The sequence below is a fragment of the Emydura macquarii genome, unplaced genomic scaffold, assembly GCF_026122565.2.
Source record: "Emydura macquarii macquarii isolate MOO-44397 ecotype Brisbane River unplaced genomic scaffold, CSIRO-AGI_Emac_v2 contig_820, whole genome shotgun sequence".
Lineage (NCBI taxonomy): Eukaryota > Metazoa > Chordata > Testudines > Chelidae > Emydura > Emydura macquarii.
In genome coordinates, this window is record NW_027130957.1 from 11,890 (window position 1) to 31,286 (window position 19,397).

Below are 19,397 nucleotides of genomic sequence, written 5' to 3' on the forward strand. Positions count from 1 at the left end.
TTCCTTTGGGCCAGGTTTTCAAGAGAGTTCAGCTCCCACTGAGGCTTCAAAATAAGGCCACGGACCCAGAGCCTCAAAGGTGTTTAGGCCCCGTAACTCCCATTGAAATCAGTCCTGCATACTGCTGTACATTTCACTGGGGCCACCCATGTGCTTCAAGGTAAGCGTGTGCGGAAGTGTTTGCAGGTTGAGGGCCTAAAGGATTTTCCAGAGTTCTGCACCTTGGGTGCTCAGGTCCTTTGAAAATCCCATCCCAGACTAGGTGCCTAAATAAGAGTTAAACTCTCTTGTAAATGTGGCCCTGATTGTGAGTGCTGAGCCGACCTGGAATTCTTGATCCCTCATGACTTTTGTGTGAGTCTGAAAACTTTTCTTATTCATTTGTTTTAACTCTCTTACATTTCAGCCTTTTTATTTTTGGCTTGGGTCTGTTAAGAGCCCATATTTGAACCACCCCCTTACTTCAGCCAGAACCAGCACCCCACCAGGAGAGTTTTCCACCAGTGCAATAGCCCCAGCTCAATCTAAGCAAGGCCTCTGACCTCCATCCTGCCCCAAACTTTTTCCTACCCCCCACAAGTCATGTATGCCACCCCATTGTGGGGACCCATTTGGGCCATCCCTGTGTTACACTTATGAAATAAACAGCAGGATCTTATTCATGGGATAAGGCAATATGCTGCGTTTATTATGAATACAGAAAATATTTTTAAAAACTATTGCCTAAACACACTTTCTCTCACACACACACACTTCTGCAGGAGGGATATAATTATCAGCCTCTGTGTCCCTTGAGCTGAATCACTGGCCAGGTGACAGACACGAGGATGGAGCTGGGCTCTGTCAGTCGAGACACGATGCCCCTTGGGGTTTGCAGAACGAGCCCAAAGTCCTGGTTTCTTCACCCCAGTTTTATAGTTATCCATCCCCATTCGGGTCGATGGATTTTGCCATGTCAGATAGTTTTTGTTTGATATAATTGTCAATTACGTTTGATGTTGGGAGTGTGACAGCTTTCTATTATCCTTTCCTTCCTGTCTCACACTTTGTCTTGTTCTTGTCCTTGGGTGTTAACTCCTCTGTGTTCCGGGGTTATCTTGATCTTTAGCAAATCTGGGTTGTAAAAGTTCTTTAAACAAAGCATCTTCTCACTCCTGCCCTTGGAGACAGAGCCATTACCTCGGCTACTGCCTCCTCCTCATCTTATCTTTTGCAGACTTAGACTGCATTCACTCCTCAATCATACCAACTAACTTAGCTAACTTCTCTTAAAACAATTACATTCTTATTTCATCTAGTTAATACATAATCAGATTGGTATTTAATCAATATCACAATAAAATTCTTATACCTATAGCAACATTATTAATACAACTTTAAGTCAACTAAAAGAAATCTTATTTCCCCTCCCGTTGCCTCATCATTTACACATCACCTACATTCCTGATACGCGTTGGGCACGTTGCTTGTAAATGACAACGATCAAGTTTCAGGATGTTCCCAAATATTCATACGGGGATCTTGACAAACGGGGCCCCAATGTGTCGTAAATGTTAAATCAGAGAATGGTTAGGCAGGATGTTCCTACTCATATTTTTAGCAGTCAGTTATCACTGTGGAGCCTGAGATGGCATAAACAATGTGTCTGGAACACCCTTATCCATAAGGCATATTTCTGTTTTTTTTTAGAGTGAATATTAACCCTTGTATCTCGGATACGTGGCCCAGGCCAATACCTGCTTTAGATGCTCACGTCTAGACTGAGGGGTTGGAGCAGAGAAGAATCCAGCACTGGTTAGAGTCCCTGGGCTGTCAGTCAGTTTCAGGTTCTTTGTTCGTTTCTCCAGGCTGGCAGCAGCCAAAGGGTGAGGAGGAGAATACAACCCAGCAAGCGCTGGGTAGCAGCGGAGAGCAGTGAGGCAGCAGGGTGAGGAGCTCTGGGATTCAACACTTGTGGGCTGCTTCCCTTCAGCAGAACAGCACGAGTGTGGCTTGCAATGCAAAGATCCAGTGTCTCTAGGTCTTCCTGCTCTCTGCCATTCACTCTGCTGATCATGCAGCCCACCAGTTCCCTCCCACTGGGTTTTAGCTGGGGGATGGAATTTAGCATTGAGGAAAAAGAGGAGGGAGGTAGCAAGAGCTAGCGAGAGCCAGCTGCAGTGCATGGTGGCTTCGCATCGCTCTGCCAAGGTACCGCAGGCCTGACAGGCGTGCGTAAAAAAGTTCTAGGCCTGCTTGACTCCCACCCAGTTAAGCCAATGATCCTCAGTCCTGATGGTGTCACCCTGTGCTATTCTAATCTGGGGATCCCTAGCCGCTCTGCCAATGCACCTCTGTTCTGACCCCAGCAGCTCCAGCTATTCCAGGTCTGAGACTCTAACCCCACCAGCTGTTCTGCCTGTGGACCTCAGTCCTGACCTGCAGCACCACTAGAGGGCAATACACACACACAACAGGGTCTGGATTTCATCTCTGCTCTCACCAGCAAGCCCCCCTGCTGAATTCGGTACCAAGTGCCTCGTAACTGATGAATGCTACAGCAGCACCAGGGTCATTGATTTTAGGTAGTGTCATCAAGCATGGACTTCTGAGTCCGTTTCCCAGCTGCTTTTGGGCTTTAGCTGGATTGCACCAAGCGCCTTTCCTTACTCTGAAATGTTGCTGATTTCACGCTCTTGAGGAACTATGCACATCACCTGCCAGGATCCAGCATCCGGCAATAACCCAAGTCTCAAATCGCTTCCATAGCAGTAACTCTCCAATTCCCATCCCACAACAGGAAATGGAGCTTCCAAATCCCTGCAATCCCACGACCCGCTAAAACACTAGTCACCGCATCAGTTCATGCCGTTTCTGACAGGAGTCCTGGCACTCTCGCAAGGAACGTTTGGGAATCAACAGCCCATTGGCATGAGAGACCTTCGGCTGGGACTTGAAGATCTGGCTCTGAACTTTCCCCCAGTTCAGGAATCTGGGGGGGGTTGAGACCTCCCTACCTCCATCACAAGTAGAGGAGAAAATAGAAAGGGCACTATGTAGCCCTACCATGTCAGGTGACATTAGCGTAGGTGAGGATAACCTTCTAGACATCCATCTCCCCACCAGCTGTTAGGGTAAAGTGCTCTACCACTGAAACCAACAGTGCTATGTGAATTCACAACTCTAGCCCTCAGGAAGAAAATTCCCCCCATTCGTTCCATATCCATTAAGCTCTCACTGATCCCAGCAGCTGCCAGTTTGCTCACTCAAGACATGACACTGTATTCCAGGTGACAGCTATACAGTGAAGGCAGCCGGCGGCAACAGCTGGCAATGTCTTTCAGGAGAGAGGGCCAATGGATCCATGCAGCGCAGAATAACCAGCGGACTTTTGGGATTGCAATGTGCAGGATACACTCGCTGATGACATAGGCCCAAAACTCTTGGAGGAGGGCCACAGTGGGGATGGGGAGAAATGCAACCCTTTTAAAGAAGAATTCCACTGAGCTTGAGGGAGGGAGAAAAAGCAGGGAAAATATTAAATCAACTGAGTTTCAGCAAAAAATATGCCTCCCTCTGCCCACTGGGACATCATTTGCAATTTTGATAAAGTGTTGGAAGCTCCAGAAAATGAAAATAAAGTCTGTTTTGCAATGTAATCATATTCCCACTCTCCTTCTCTCTCAATCTCCAGAGTGCTCAGCAGAATTGCTGGGAGGGAACTGGCTTTCCTGTCCTAGGGAAATATTCAGGATTTCAAACATTTGCCCCCAGCCCAAGTTGGGACAAAAAAAAAAAATCTCAACATTTTTGTGAACTGACAAAACAAACGACGTTGCGGGTGCCGGTAAATTGAAACAATTTGCTTCAATAATTTTGAACCATTTCTTTGTGCTTTTTGACTGTTTAGTTTAAAACAAAATTTGTCACCATAATTTGTTTAAATTTTTTGGGAAGAGGGAGTCATTCTGGATGGGGCACCTGGAATTTTGGAGGAGTGGGACGTGTGGAAAGTTTCAATGCTTCCTTTCAAAAACGTTTTGAGTCAAGAGATGTGCCGAAACCTACCCTTTTCCACTACTGGTTTCAGTTTTGACAAATCAGCATTTGTCAGTGGGAAAAGTGTTGTTGTCAGTTGGCTGCATGTGTGTTCTCTTTGTGTGCTATCCCGGCTCTGGCCAGGTAGCTGGCCCAGCAGACCTTGACCGAATGACCCAGGAAGCCAACAGACTCAGTTCAGGGGCAAAGGCACTTGGCCAGGTTTATTCCTGACAAAGAACGGTACTAGCACCCCATAGACTCTACAGGAACACTAAACCATGTGTGCCCGTGACAATGGACCAGCTCAGTCAGTGGTGGGACTTTCCACTGCCCCCTACGCCAGACAAAGATGTCCTTTCTGTGACTCCTTTTTTATAGACTGGTTCAACCAAAACATCTCCATCCATTATCCTGTCATCCTGACCTTAGCTATAGAAGGGGTCAGTGTTTCCCTGTGCCATCTTCGGTGAGTGTGTTTATACCATAACTTTGTAGTGAGGTGCTATGGTACTACCCCTCTGGAATGTGTTTACATGAATACCTAGTCCCTCTTCGGAATGTCTGTGTTTTAGCAGCACCAGCCATATTAGTGCCAAGTTAATGTATCGGAAAGTGAACTTGTGAACAGGCATTTGCTTTGTAGTGGGGCCTGACTCTTGCTGATTTTGGTTCAGGTCTCATGGGTTTTACCAGGCACTGTGTTGCAGGCTCTCTCTTTCTACAACAGCTGGCCAAAAAATTCCCGGTTATCTCTACCCACCAGGCCCTTCCATAACTGCATAATCCAGGCCAGGATTTAGGAGATCCTGTATGTTACACCAGGCAATGCACCCTGTGATAGATGAGAGCCAGAGAGGACCACAGGGTCAATTTGAATCATGCAACTTCAGTAAAGAATCCCCTCTATAGCCCTTACAGCCAATCCAGCCTCCCTTTTGCCAGAAGGGATCCTGCATTCTTTAGCTTTATTTTATTATATTAGTGTATTCATACAGAGAGTGATAGGCCAGATTGTGCCCTCTAGATTAAAAACGAGCATGGGATGGGGGGGAAATGCTCCATAATGGGAGATTGCAGTGTTCCCAGCTGGGGCGCAGTGGATATTTTAAAATTGCCCCCAGCCTCCTCTCTTAAAACATGTGATCCTGCGTCACTTGTGCACACCCATCTCCCACTGAAATCAACGGCACTCCCAGGCCAGGAGGTCCTGCAGGATCAAGCCACAAGCCACCAAGGGAAGATTAACAGCACATGGGATCCAAACACAGCAGGCTGGTGAATCTCCAGCAGTGGGAGCTAGACCAGGGCTGTGACAGGCAATTAATTCTTTTCTTCTCGTCAGATAGGTTACTGCCAAATGCCCACAATCCAGCCGGGTTCAGCTGGCTTTGTGTAGACACCATACCGGGTGTGGATCTCTGAGGAGGGTTTTTTGAGAGGGTTAGTGGCGTTACCAGCCAGGGCCTGAGCGCACTGGAGTCAATGGAAAGCGCCCAGGATCTATGTTGGGGACGGCGTTCCATGCGTAGGGATGGCAAAAAGGAGGCACAGAGACACACGCGGGAAGAGCAGAAGTCCAGGGTGTCACTAGCAGAGAAGAGGGCCTGGGGAAGGTAGGAGGTGAGAAGAGACAAGGAGGTTTCACTTCCGTGTCGCCCTCAGCTCAAAGCCAGGCCACACTCACAATGCCAGATCTTTCAAGGAGATCAGCATGCTGGATGCAGGCTGGGGGCAGAGTTCCTCTGAATACCTGCCTAAGAGACAGGTGACATTACCCAGGGTACAATCTGGGCCAATGGACAGCTGTGTCCCTTCCGTTCTCCAGTCTGGGGTGCCTCTTACATTGCTTTGCGGCGAAAACCACCACTCCTGGTCTGCTCACTCAACCTCTGGCATGTCAGTTACTCCCAGCTATATTGCTTGAGTGCTGGAGCCAGCCACTCTTGAATTACGCTGCAGTTCCCAGTCCCAGACTTTCCCAAGAAATGTACATCTTATACTGCCCAGCTCTCTCCTGGACAATACACGCTCATATAAAGTCCGTCATTTGATTAACAGAAAATGATAGGCACAAACTCTGTTATCCCAAACGGCATTTCCTAAACACTCCAATCCAAACACGCTGGTTCATCTAAAACAATAAAGCAAGTTTATTAACTACAGGATAGATTTTAAGTGACTACAAGTAATGGGGCATAAAAATCAGAATTGGCTACAAGGAAATAAAAATAAACACAACTAATGCCTCACTTAACAAGCTAAGTGAATTTAAATAAAAGTCTCTCTTACCACATGATTTAGCAGTCTTACTGGCAGAATTTCTTTCAGTCGGGATCCTTCCAATCCAATGCTGTTTCCTTTGTTCTTCAGGTGTTGTGGATACCAGGGGTAGAGAGAAAAGGCAGAATAATTTGGGGGCATCTGCTCTCCCTTTTATAGTTCTTTCTCTTCTTCAAGAAGCATCTCCAGCTGAAGTTCAGGAGACAGAAGGTCTGTGTGGATGGGAAGCCCAAGCAGTTTTTGTCAAGATGTAGATTTTTTTGCCCACACCCCCTTTCCTGCCAAAGAGTAGACACTTAACCAGATGATAGCCCATTTGATTTCATTGACACCTGGCTGGGCGTCAGCTTGCCTTTTGTCTCTGAGGAACTGGTTTGCGGCTACCCCCCAGACTTGGAACATGTCTTAGTAACACCATACCGAGGAATCTTATCACTTTACATACAACGTTGCCACACACATTTTACCATGACAATAATGATCAGCAAATTATAAGTTTTCAAATGATACCTCACAAGGCATCCTTTGTATGAAATGTATGATACCCCTGTAAAAGACGATAAGTCAAAAGCAGCGGCCTGGTGGCGGCCTCGATGCAGTAAAGCAGGGAGGATGATTGTCTGCTGGATTCCCTGGGCCCCGGGGCAGCAATCACTGGCACTGCCCAGGCCCCAGCCTCCAAGAGCGCCAGTGCTGGGTGCTCCTCCTGTCCGAAGGAGAGGCCTGAACAGTGTTCCCAGGGCAGCTTTGTGCGTGAGCCATTTCCACAGGACAGCTCCACTCAGATGCAGCTGTCAGCTCTCAGGAAGGCAGCTGGTGTTTGTTCAAAGGACCAGCTGGGCTGACTCAAGTGTAGCCCACTGGTGCACGTGTGTGGCAGGTGCCTGATCCACAGAGGACGCGAGGCTTTAGCACCCGCAGATAGGGCGCGTTGGTGTTTTAGTTCTGCAAGGGCCTCAATTCAATCCCAGGGAAATCGAGGGACTTTCCCGAGGCACCACCAGCCTGGGAATGGCTTTGTGGAGGTCGCATAAGGCGTCAGTTACACGGCTGGGATGAGAAGCCAGGCTCATCAGTCCTTAACTCTGACCCACTAGACTACCCGCTCCTGCCCACCAGTGATGCACCTGAATGAGCTTTCCTCTAGCTTGCTCGGCTCCCGGCATGGTGAAGCCAGAGTGCCGTTAGCTTCAGGGTGCGCTGTGCAAACCCGCATGGAGCCAGGGGTAATTACGGCACTAGCCCCACACTGCCTAGATCGGGCATGTCAGCTCCAGCGGCAATCATGCCCTGTAGTTGCAGTCTAACTTCACCCGAAGTGTGTGCTCAGCACCATCGCTGGTGCCTGCCCGGCCCCTTGCCTTGCAGTGAGCTGTTTTCTTTTAGGCCGGTCTCCACAGCTCATCCAGGCCTTGGCTTCAAGAAGGGGGATAGTTAGGGCAAGTGGTGATTGTAATGGGTTTGTAAGAGGGCTGCTGAAGTGGGAGGCAGTGTTGCCTAGTGGATAGAGCGCTGGACTAGCACTCAGAAGATGTGGGTTCTGTTCCTGGCTCTAGACAACCTTGGGCAAATCACTTCCCTTCTCTGTGCCTCAGTTTTCCCATCTGTAAAATGGGGATGATATTGACCTCTTTTGTCAAGCCCTTTGTGATCTACGGCTATAAAGAGGTAAGTATTCGATGGGCTAGGCCTGGGGAGTGAGTATCAAGATCAGGTTTACACTACCGCTCTGGTTTAGACTCAAATTAGGGTCTAGGTTTGGATTTAAGATACTCAGCTCTCACAGTGACAGAAATCAGACACCGTTGTGAGATGTCAGCCACCTCTGACCCAAAAACCAGGCCCCCAGCCCTTTCTGGCTTTTGTCCCAACAATAAGGACGTGTTAGTTTCTGAACCAAGCTCCCCCAGAAATCCCAAGGGGGTGCGGCATTTCTTTAGACCCGTCTTTATAAGAAACAGAACTGGACTCACAAAACAACCACTATCCTAGAGGAGAAAACACTTTCTAGTCCATTCCCGAGCCATCCATCCTCCCCCTGCTGGGGTCTTACTCTCTATCTGATGATCAGCTGAGCCTATTCCTAAAACGTTTCCCATAAGCTATTCTTCCCTTCCCATTCAGACATCATTAAAAGCTATAATAGAGGAAGATCAGAGGCGGTGGGGGGAAAAGAAACACTATTCTCTCTGGATTTAGCAGAAGGCCAAATCCATAACTCCCTGTGTTTAATCTCCCCTTTCAATTCCCTTTTATATCCTCAGTGACAGAGACTCACTTATTACAGATTTTTAACAGCTAGCCACAGGCTCTGGCTGCTCACACATAATTTCTACCCATTGAACACACGCGTTTATTTTTATGTCTTTCAGAGAAGAAAGGAAGGAAAAGAGGGGGAGGGGGAGAAGAAATCACCTTCCCAAATTGACTTGCTTAGAGTTTCCAGAATGATGACAAGAAAGGAGAACTGGGGGAGAGAGGGATGGACCTTTGAAGATCTGAAAAATGGTAATAAGGATTCGGTCAAATACAAGCGCCATCATTATCTGTTATTGTTTTAGAGCCCAGCATGCAGCAAACTGCTTCCCCTCCCCCACCTCCTAGTGGGGCCAATGCCTCCGTTGGTGGAAATCAGCATCACTCCATTGACTTTGATGGAGCTACGCGGCTTGTCATGAGCTGAGGATCTGGCTCTGTGTGTGTGTTAATAAAGTCTCGGAGAGACCATTTTGGATTTAAAGGCGGTGCCCTATTTTTGTGCAGGGAGTGTGGCCTAGTGGTTAGAACAGAGGACTAGGCACCAGGACTCCTGGGTTCTATTCCCAGCTCTGCTCTAGCGACTCACAGTGTGACCTTGGACAAGTCACTCTGCCTCTTTGTGCTTCGGTTTCCTCACCTCTTCTAAACCCGGGTGTAGTAAAACTGGCCTGCCTCATCCTGTGAGCACGAACTGAGGTTTACCAAGAGCTTGGAGAACCTTGGCCTGAAAAGGTCACGCCAGGACAACGTGATATTGCCTGGGGCGGGCCGAGGCAGGGATGGGTGAGCCTCACCCAATCATTTGTGGGTTCACAAAACCAGCTCAGGGTTGCAGCCTTTCCCCGTCTTCTAAACCCTGGGGGAAGGCAGGTGTTAGGCAAGGCTGAGTCAGCTGACGGCAGGTGGAGGGTTGCATTACAGAACGGCGGGCATTACTCAGAAAAGGGAAAAAGTACCACGAGTTGCAGAGGGGGGTACCAAGTCTGGAATAGCAGAGGTGCTGCAGGATGGGACCAAGGTGCTTTAGCAGAGCTGGGTGAGCGAGGCAGGACTGGACCCACAGAGATCACAAACAAGCACCAAGTGCAATAGCCTGGAACGCGATGATCCGGGATTGAAACTGGCACGTGCAGCCCAAGCACGCCGACGCTGATCACAGGGGCCAGTGGCGAATGGAGGAATGGGTACGTGAACGTCTGCCAAATATACTGTACATCTGAGACTCCCCTGGTGGAAAAAGTGGAGTTTTACCTTTCATATTAAACCCTCCCCTCTTCTAACCAATGCATTTTCAGCTACGTAATCATTTTCATCACCCTTTCGCCAAATAGCATCTCAGGTAACAATTCTCTGTGACCCGTATTGTTTGCACCTACCAACCTGGGCCACAATCTGGTAACAGCATTGGACTAGGAACTCAGGAGACCTGGGTGAAATCCCAATTCTGCCACTGGCCTGCTGGGTGACCACAGGTAAGAAACTTCCACATCTGTGCCTCAGTTTCCCACCTGTAAAATGGGGATAATGATATTGCCCTGCTTTATAAAGTGCTTTCAGATCTACTGATAAAAGTATTAGATAAGAGCAAGATATTATATTGTTTGAAAGGGTTACTGGCCTACAGAATGGGCGGACATAGTAGACATGGTATATCTTGATTTTAGTAAGGCTTTTGACACCAACCCATGTGACATTCCTATAAACAAACTAATTCAGCAATGTCCTATTAACCCCCCTAGCTGGGCATCTTTTTCTTGATAGACAGGAGAATAACTCTTAATTGTAACTTGCTCTGTTGCAAACACCCGTCTCAGTTTATGCAGACCCTCTACTGACGTCTTTCTTTTTCCATTAGGCACAAAATGTCAGCGTCGTTTCCCAGAGAGGCTGGGGATGAGTTTCACCATATGTGAAAACAGAAATCTGGTGGCGCTGACAAGGGCCAACGTTAGTGAGGATAAGGGCTGTCTCTGTCCTCTCTCTACTCAGCTCAGCTGATACATCTCACTTGGAGCTACAGCCATCCTAGCTGTTCCATTCCTGAGACCCTACACAGCTCTGATAATGCACGATATCATCCCAACCTTCAGCCCGCCTCCTCCATATACCCATCCTGGACCTGCTCGTGCATGTCTACTGATGCACCAGCACCTGGATCTGCAGAGCCGGCAATTCCAGTAGCCGGACTGCTCTGAAATAAAGACTCCTATGGTACAGACAGAAGAAAACAGTACTTTATATACTGAGGCCCAATCTAGGATGACCAAGTTTATCCCATTCATGGCTGGAGCAGATCTGGGACCATATCTCAAGAGGAAAAAGCACCAGTAAATTATAAACTCTCTGGGGCAGGGACTATTTTGTATGTGTACAGCCCCTTGCACAAAGCAGCCCCGGTCCTGAGTGGAGCCTCTGAGTGCCACTGCAATATAAATAATAATGACAACAAGGATGATAATAAATACCCACTCCCTGATGCTGTGATATATTATCAGCTAGAGATGGCAATTGAGATCAGAGCCACATTGCACCAGGGGCTATAAAAACAGGGAGGCGGTCCCTGCCTCAAAGAGTTTACAGTCTAAGCCGACAAGATAGACAAAGGTGTGGGAGGACAGGGAGAATCATTATCCTTATTTTGCAAAGGGGGAATTGTGGCAGGGAGGTTAAGGGTCCGATTCCCAAGGAGCTCAGCTCTCATTTAAGCACCAAATTTGATCAGAGTTTAACACGGCAGCTGCTGAGCGCTTATGAAAATCTGACCCCAACGGCGGCTGTTGAGACCTTTGGAAAAATGTAGCCCCTTGTGAGTTGTCCCTGTCAGGCAGGAAGTCTGTCGGGATGGGGACTGGAATTCAGTCATGTATACGGTAAGAAGCATGACGACATACTGACTTGTCAGCCACCAAATTACACGTGCCTGGCTGAAGTCAGAGGGCCAGGGAGGGACTTCATGGGGTTTAGAAAAGAAACTTTCTCAGCCCACCATTACACAGCTGCACCAAACCCGAATTCACTTCCCCGGAGCAAACAGAAGAGAAAGCCTTTTTGAACCTTACGAGATCTCCCGTGCCAGCAGGGGCCCTTCTTTTGCTTTTTATTATTTTTCCAAGCAACCCAATTTCCCCCGGCCGCTTTCATGGTCAGATAATGGCGACTCGGTACTTGTGTCTGGAGAAGGCTTTTATTAAATCTCTCACATTACACGCTCCTGCTCTGTATTATCTAATAAAGTTCAATCTATGCCACATTTCAAGCACTTTATTACCGGCAGACGGAGTTGTGCATGGCAGAGAGACGCCAGGAGAGTCCTAGTACCAAGGAGTCTGCAGCATGCGTGATTCTGAACAGGGCTGCGTTTGACAGTGACTGAATGTCCTGAATGCAAAGTCTTGGCTGTAGCTGCTTCTGGGAAGGGAGCATTTGTGGTGAGTTGTTCTCCCAGTGGGCCAGATTCTGATCCCAGTAACACCCGGGTAAATCCCAGAAGAATGCCCGTGAAGTCAACAGACTGGATTGTCAGCTAGTGTAAATTGGTGCAGTTTCATTGACTTTAATGGCGCTGCCCCAGTTTACAACGGCTGAGAGGCTGTCCCTACAGATCTACACCAGTGCACGTGAAATCAGAATCTGGTCCGTTGAGTCTGTATCGGAGGAAGGAAGGAGAGGTGTAAACACAATGGGTCTGGTTCTCCTCTCACTCATAACCAAAGTAAATCTGGAGTAACTCCATTAAACTCAGTGTAAAACTAGTATAAGTGAGGGCACAATTAGGCCCAATGACAATATCTGAAATTGGCTTTCAAGAACTTTTGTACTGGGGAAAGCCATCAAACACACCACTCAAATATACAGGGTTCCACTGTCGCTCCAGATTCACACCAGTATTAATTCAGAGCAAAATCTCGCCTGCATTCATTTGCCTGTGCCTAAGGGTGATGACAGCTCAGGAGCCTGGAACGGATGCTCTTGGTTGATCACAGAGGGGGAGTACAGGTGCAGTTGCTGTGAACTGTGACATCCAAGGCAAAACACTGTTGGTCCCAAAAGTCCATTTCTGTCCGGCCCATTGTTCAATGCAGTCCTTCGTAGTTCCCAGGGCATGGCTGAGAACTGGTTCACAGGGGAGGCAGGTCACGATGGTGGGAAATTTAAGGGGGGAAAAAATCTAGTGTGGACACAGCTCATGGTGGTGAGGTTGGGTGCACATGGATCATTAATACACGAATCATAGATCCCTGTCCAGAGGAACATAGAGACTGGATCAGAGCCAAGGTCTATCTAGCCCAGTTTAGTATCTCCACCAGCGGCCAGCACCAGATACTTCAGAGGAAAGTGCCAGACCCCCACAGCAGGCCGATGTGGGATTCTCTGGCCCCATTAAAGTCTTGTCCTAATAGCCAGCAGGTTTCTGCGCTTTCCCCATTTTATGCTTCTAACCTGTCCCAACCGTTTGGAGTTGAAACCTGAGCCTCATCTGCCCCAGTGTCCTGCTGAGCAGGGCATGGGGACATGTGGTCTAGGAGCCAGCTGACCCCTACCCCCTTTAGGGCTTTGAAGAGAACTTTGCAATGGACGTGGGATTTGATTAGGTGGTTCCTTTTGAGGCTGCGTTTCTTGGATATGATCCAAGGCCCATCCTCAATGAGAGACTTTCTAGGGGTGTTGGATCAGGTTGCTAGTTAGGAGTTAACCCTTAGAAGCTCTGCCCTGTCTGGGCGTTATTCCTCCATAGAGAGCTGTCCTGAGCTAGCGGTGCAAACAGAGAAATGCCAGGAGAACCGTTCTTTACTGCTGCTCACAATGCTGCTGATTCATTGCCACTGCTGCCGCTGGGCTGGGCATGTCTCATTCTGCACGGGGAAGCCAAACACCTCTGGGGAGAGGAAGAGACATCATGGTGCCTTGACTGGCCTAGGACGAATACCTTCCCCACAGGGGCCCGGGAAGGCAAAGACGAAGAGCTGATCCTTTGCAATGCTAGATGCACCAATGGTGAGTGAGAGGCCGCTCCAGGCCACACAGATTGGAGCACCGGGCCCCATTAAACCGTTTGGAAGCCTTACAGAACAATCCGTTTCAGCTAGTGGTGAAAACAGATGGAGAAGGGAGCAAGGAGGAGCCTGATTACAGAACGCCTTGAAAGCAGCCAGCATTCAAACACTAGCCACCCCCGCAAACTATAGCCCAGCAGGGCTCCTCAGTAATATCTTACCAGTCCTCTGAGGAGCTGCTAAGAATTTGGACAGCAGATATCAGCCCGTCTTCCTTGGGAGGGGTCGGCTAGGCAAACAGCACCCCCTGCCCCGCAGCACAGATCCTGCACTGCATCCGTGTGGGTGGACCCCTGCACTCCCGCGGAGGCTCACAGAGCTGAGTGTGTCCGCTTGCAGGAGCGGGGGGTAGTAGAGTTCATTGCTGATGCCACGCGGGTGGGTGGTCTGACATAGCAGCGTGGGCTAGTGGGTGGGGCATTGGACTGGACGTGAGCTGAGCTGAGTTCGGCTCCTGTCTCTACCACTGAGCTGCTGAGCAAGTCAATTCTTCTCTCTGTTCCTCTGTTTCCCCTCCAGCCTTTTGTCTATTTAGACTGTCAGCTCTTTGGTGCTGGGACTGTCTCTTACTATGCTCGTACAGCACCTAGCACAATGGTGCCTGATCTGGACAGTTGTCTGCCTTTAGTCTGCCCTAGTGCGGAAAGAGTTGAAAACCTGTTCAATCCCCCTAGTTAATCTGGACATTTTAAACTCTGCCACCGGTCGAGGGAGTGGAATTTAGTTATTCTTGCAATAAACCAGATTTCTCCAGGAGCAAACAGCTCAGGGCAGACTGCTCAGTAGACAGAGCTGTCCGGTTTTGCCCGCAGCGCCTGTTAGTCTGTCTGTGGCCTTGGAGCTGCATGCCCCAGGCTGAGTTTAAACGGCCCAGCTCAGCAAAATGATGGGGAGAAATGGAACCCTTCCGCTAGTTCTGGTTCTGAAGCAGGGCTGGAGGTCAGCCAGGCTGCTTGACATAGTGTTTCCCGGTGACCCTGCGGGTATGTCTACACTGCACCCTAAGACCAGGCACTGACTCAGGTCTGAGCCCAAGTCCCCATTCCGTTCACGCAGAAATCAGAGTGACCCAGGTCAGCTAGCACTCAGGACCTGGGTCCCAGTACCCTGCTAAGAGGATGGGTCTGAGCCCAAGTCTTGTGGCCACTCAGGTCCAAGCCCTGTCATTTTTGCAGTGTGGACGCAGCTCAAGCCACAGCCCTGAGTCAGAAGGCTTGCATAATGCAAGTGAGACCTGGGTCCAGGAACTGTAAACATGTTTACAGCGCAAGTGAGGACACTCAAGCATGGGCTTGGAAACACCTAGCTCACAAGCCCACAGACCCAGGCTTAGTGTGCAGTGTAGACATAGCCTGGCTGGCTGCCTTGAAGAGATGCTCTACCTTGTCTGTGCTCATCTATCTGCGGTCTGTGCCACAGAGTGATGGTGGCCACACACCCACTCTCAGCCTGGCCGGGGGCAGAAGTGTCCTGACACTGCATGGACACGTGCACGAAGGGCTGGGAAGCAATGACAGCTTCAAAATGAGCTAGGAAGAAAGCTCAGGGGGAGAAAGCTCAGGACTAGAGCTGAATTAATATTTCCTGACAAAATGCTTTTTCTTTGGAAAATGTTGATTCATCAGGAAAGGGGCTGTGTCGATCAATCTTTTGCCTCGGACAATCTTTGGGGGGGTGGGGGGGAAAGGCTTTGAAAATGTGGAAACGACCCAGTTCAGCATTTTCTCTAACCACTAGGTCACCTTCCCCTCCCAGAGCCGCATACAGAACCCAGGAGTCCTGACTCCCAGCCCCTTGCTCTAATCTCCGGATTAAATGTCCTCTACAGCATATAATGCTTCTCCCCTGCTTCTCCTTCTGCTGCCCTGCTGTCAGTCACCCTGCAAGGCGAGCCGAGAGGGGACAGAGGGCAACCGTGGGGAAGGCGGTATCTTCGAGAGGGCAGCCCAAAGAAGAGCTGGGGGTGGGCAGATGGGATGCATTCGGCTCGCCAGCACTGATCCTGGCTCTCGGGGCCCCCAAGTGGGCCCAGAGGCAGGGGTGGGGGGTACCCACAAGGCAGAGCAGCAACAGCACCACTCCAGTTGCTACGTCACCATGGCGACAGGGAGTCGGCCTGGATCTGCCATCAGCCTGGCTTGCTGTGCTCAGAGCTTGAGTCCCCTGCACGGGGGGAAGTCACCGGCGCTGTAGCAGGAGCCATCTGAGGTCCAAGCAACAGGCAAGGTGCTTGCTGGGGAAACCAGGCCCCCGAGCTTTATCCAGGTCTGATGGGACACCCAACTGGCCTAGGCATCAGATCACATCAGGCCAGGCCGTGCAGAGGGACAGAGCCTGGGGCTGTCTCGCATTGCACAGGGAGCCAGCAGGCATGGAACTGATGGCTGCTCTTCGAGAGGGGACTCGCTGTCGCTTCACATTCCCATCACCGTGACTCAGAAGGTGGGCAGGCCGCAGGCTGGGAGCAGGCTGGCGGGTCCTACCCTTGTCTGATGGCCTACCGTCCCCACCCCCAGACCCGCACCACGTGCTCCTGAAGCAGGAAGCCACCTCCACAGCTACAAGGCTGGGTCGGACCCTAATCCAGAAGGTGTTTCAGGGAGTTGGTTTGGACTGACCCCAGGATGGTGGGAAATCAACCAATCCACCAACTGGGGCTGCAGTGTGGTGAGAAGAGCTTGAATCAAAACCCGAAAAACAAACTCTGACCCTGGCTGGGCTGGAACCAGCACCTCACACCCCAACCTACACTAGATATGGACCTGAGCGGTAAGAGGTGGGTAGAGGTCTAGGGAGGGGGCAGAAAAGTTTCTAAAGTCCATGCGGGTGCTTAGATCCAGAGTTGAGCTGCATTGGATTTCCCTTTGCTCACCTAAACTACTAGTGTTCTCCAGGGCATTAGCTCCATCTGCCCCTTGACACACTGACACGCTCCCAGATTAAACCTGCACGGGAATCGCTAAGATCCACTGGCACTGCGAGATAGCTGCCCTCTCCCCCCAGGAATGCTGCACCGGCTACGCACTCAGCACTTTCAAGCAACAGCCTGTTCCTCTCTCATCCCCCGGGACTTTAGAAATGCATTTTCGAAACTGCTGCTGCTTTTGTCTTTTTGCTTCATTATTATTATTGTTGTTTTCTTAACGCTCTGAAGCAGCGAGGTAGGAACTGTTGTTCCATCTGCTCCCCCGCAAACAGCTCCACTCAGACAGGGTGGGCGGCCTAGTGGTTGAGATACCAGACCTGCATTCAGTGGCTGCTCTGCTACAGGCTTTCCTGTGTGACCGTGGGCAAGTCACCCTGCACCTCAGTTCCCCATCTGTACAATGGGCATAATAGCACTGCCAATGGGGATGGTGTGAGGACTAATAGACTGAGAGGTGCTCAGATACTATAATGATGGGGGCCTTTCAAGTACCACAGGTAAATAGTCCGTGCTCATTTCAGGAACCAGTTCAAAACAGCCCTCCTCGTTTTTTCAATGGGCTCATTCCAGCCCCATCTTACTGTCCTTCTCCATTCATGGAGCCTGCTTTCTGCTTTTTCACATAACCTCCCCACGCTACATGAGCGAGCCTTCTCCTCCGCAGCTCCTACAGCCTAGAACAGCTTTCTTGCCTCATTCTGCCTCTCTGACACCCTCATGCTTTCAAAAATGCCCTGGGACATTTCATGAACACAAATGGACGGTGAATACATGGCCATAGCTGAAAGATGGCACCTCCAGCAGCACAACGCCCCCAGTCACCCGACTGTATTGGGTCGGTGCCGATCGAGAAGGAAGAGTGATGCCTATTGAATCACTAACTAACCCGTCAGCATCCTAGGTTGATGCTGAGGTCTCCAGTCCAAACATTGGCCTGATGCTCTTTAGGCAGGAGCAGAGTGGACTAGAAAATTGTGTCCATGGGAAATATCCCGTTTTCAGCAAAAATCTGAATGATTTCTATTCTGAAACACCACCGTGATGCTTCATGGGGGTCGCAGTTCATGAGCCTCATGCTCCTGAAATCCTTCTGCCGGGTGTTGTCCGCAGCAGCGAGGGCTGGGTTCAAACATCGAGGTGCTCCTCTTCCAATGAACAAGTAGGCTGGCTCAACCCCCTCCCAGAAACCTGGGAAAACCAAATATCTTCCTTGGGGGCCCTCACTAGGCAATACTTCCCCGCTTACAAGCAGTGAGTCTGAATCTGAAACAAGGGATGGAGGGAAAAGGGAACGCAGCATCCACGTGGGAAAACACAGCACCAATAAACCAGCAATATATTTAGAGCAATAATAAGTAACAAACATACCCACCCACATGCCATTGTTGGCAGCAATCCACCTCCGCTCCTCAGGTGCCCATGTGAACATCCAATAGGCAAATATCCCTTTAACGTGTCACTTCCCCCCCCCGGCCTCTCCGCTACGCCCCACTCACAGTTTGGTGTCTGAGGGCAGCACCCTCCTGGAATTTGGGAGCACACTCAGCAGGCCTGCCTCCAGCCCCGAGGGGAAGTGCTGCCTGGTCCAGGCCTGAGGCACCACCACCAAACTCAGCGATAGTGATTTCAGCTGTGCTAGAGCGGGGTAGGCAGCCCCTCCCCACAGCTCACTCAGCTCTGTTGCTGCAGTCATAAACAGCCACCTCGACACTTGCTGTAAAGCCATCTTTCCTCAGACACCTCTGCATTATTTGTCTGCAAAGCCTTCAGCAGAAGGGCATGACAGCTCCTTCTACCAGACATACACAAGCAAAAACCCTTCCCTCTCAGCTCACATCAGCCCCCTAGCTAACCAATCTGGAATCTCTGTATAGTTCTGGTGAGTCCCCAAAGTGCCACTTGGAGGATTTCTGGGTAGAGCATTTATGCAAATGAAGCTGTGTCCCATCCACCAACACAGTGTAGCTGTGAGTTCCCTGCCTTCTAGTGCTTCAGGCCACAGGGACTACACTCCTTTTCTCCATAGGCTGATCTCCCTTGATGGACCATATCTCCCACCATGATGCATCCTGGTCCATCTGTCAGGCACAAACACAGGACAATAAGATAGTCCCTGCCCCAAGGAGCTAAGTATAAGACAACAGACAGAGGGGACAGTACAAGGAAACAATGAGACAATATTGGTCAGCAGGATGGGCAGTGATCGCAGCATGGCAGCAGCCTCACTGTCTTAACCCCTCCCTCCCCCTGGTGTCTTCTTTTTAGATTCCGAGAGCCTGAGTCTGATCTCGCTGACTTGGGTGTTAATCCAGGGTAAATCCAGGAACGTCCACAGAGTTCCACAAGCGTAAAATCGGTGTCAGTGAAAATCAGGCCCCGCGTGATTGAAACCTAGGTCTGGGGTGCAGAGGGGAGGTGGTTAGGTTTGTTTATTCTCCTTTTAAAGAAAAAAATAATTTCACTGAAAAACTTTGAGTTTTCGAGGGTAAACACTGGCAGATTTTGCAAATCAAAAACAAACAAAAACCCCCGGAGGATGCCTGAGGCTGGAGAAAAGGAGCGTTGTGATCGGCGGGTGAGGATCTCCAGGCCTTGATTCCCCCACAGTTCAGGGTAGAGAATTTCAGAGCCACACATTCTGACACCGGCTCTTAATGGCTTTGAGACGCCGCGGAGAGTGAGTGATGGGGCATTAATTCAGGCCTGCTTGGAGTCATAGATCTTTGATCAGAGCAGGAGCCAGGCCTCTGATTCATGGCTTTAGTGCTGATTGTATAAGTGGCTGGCCCATTGGCTAGAGGCATTTTAACTTTTTAATGCATGGCTAGGTCTCTTTTGAATTTGGTTCAAGACACAGC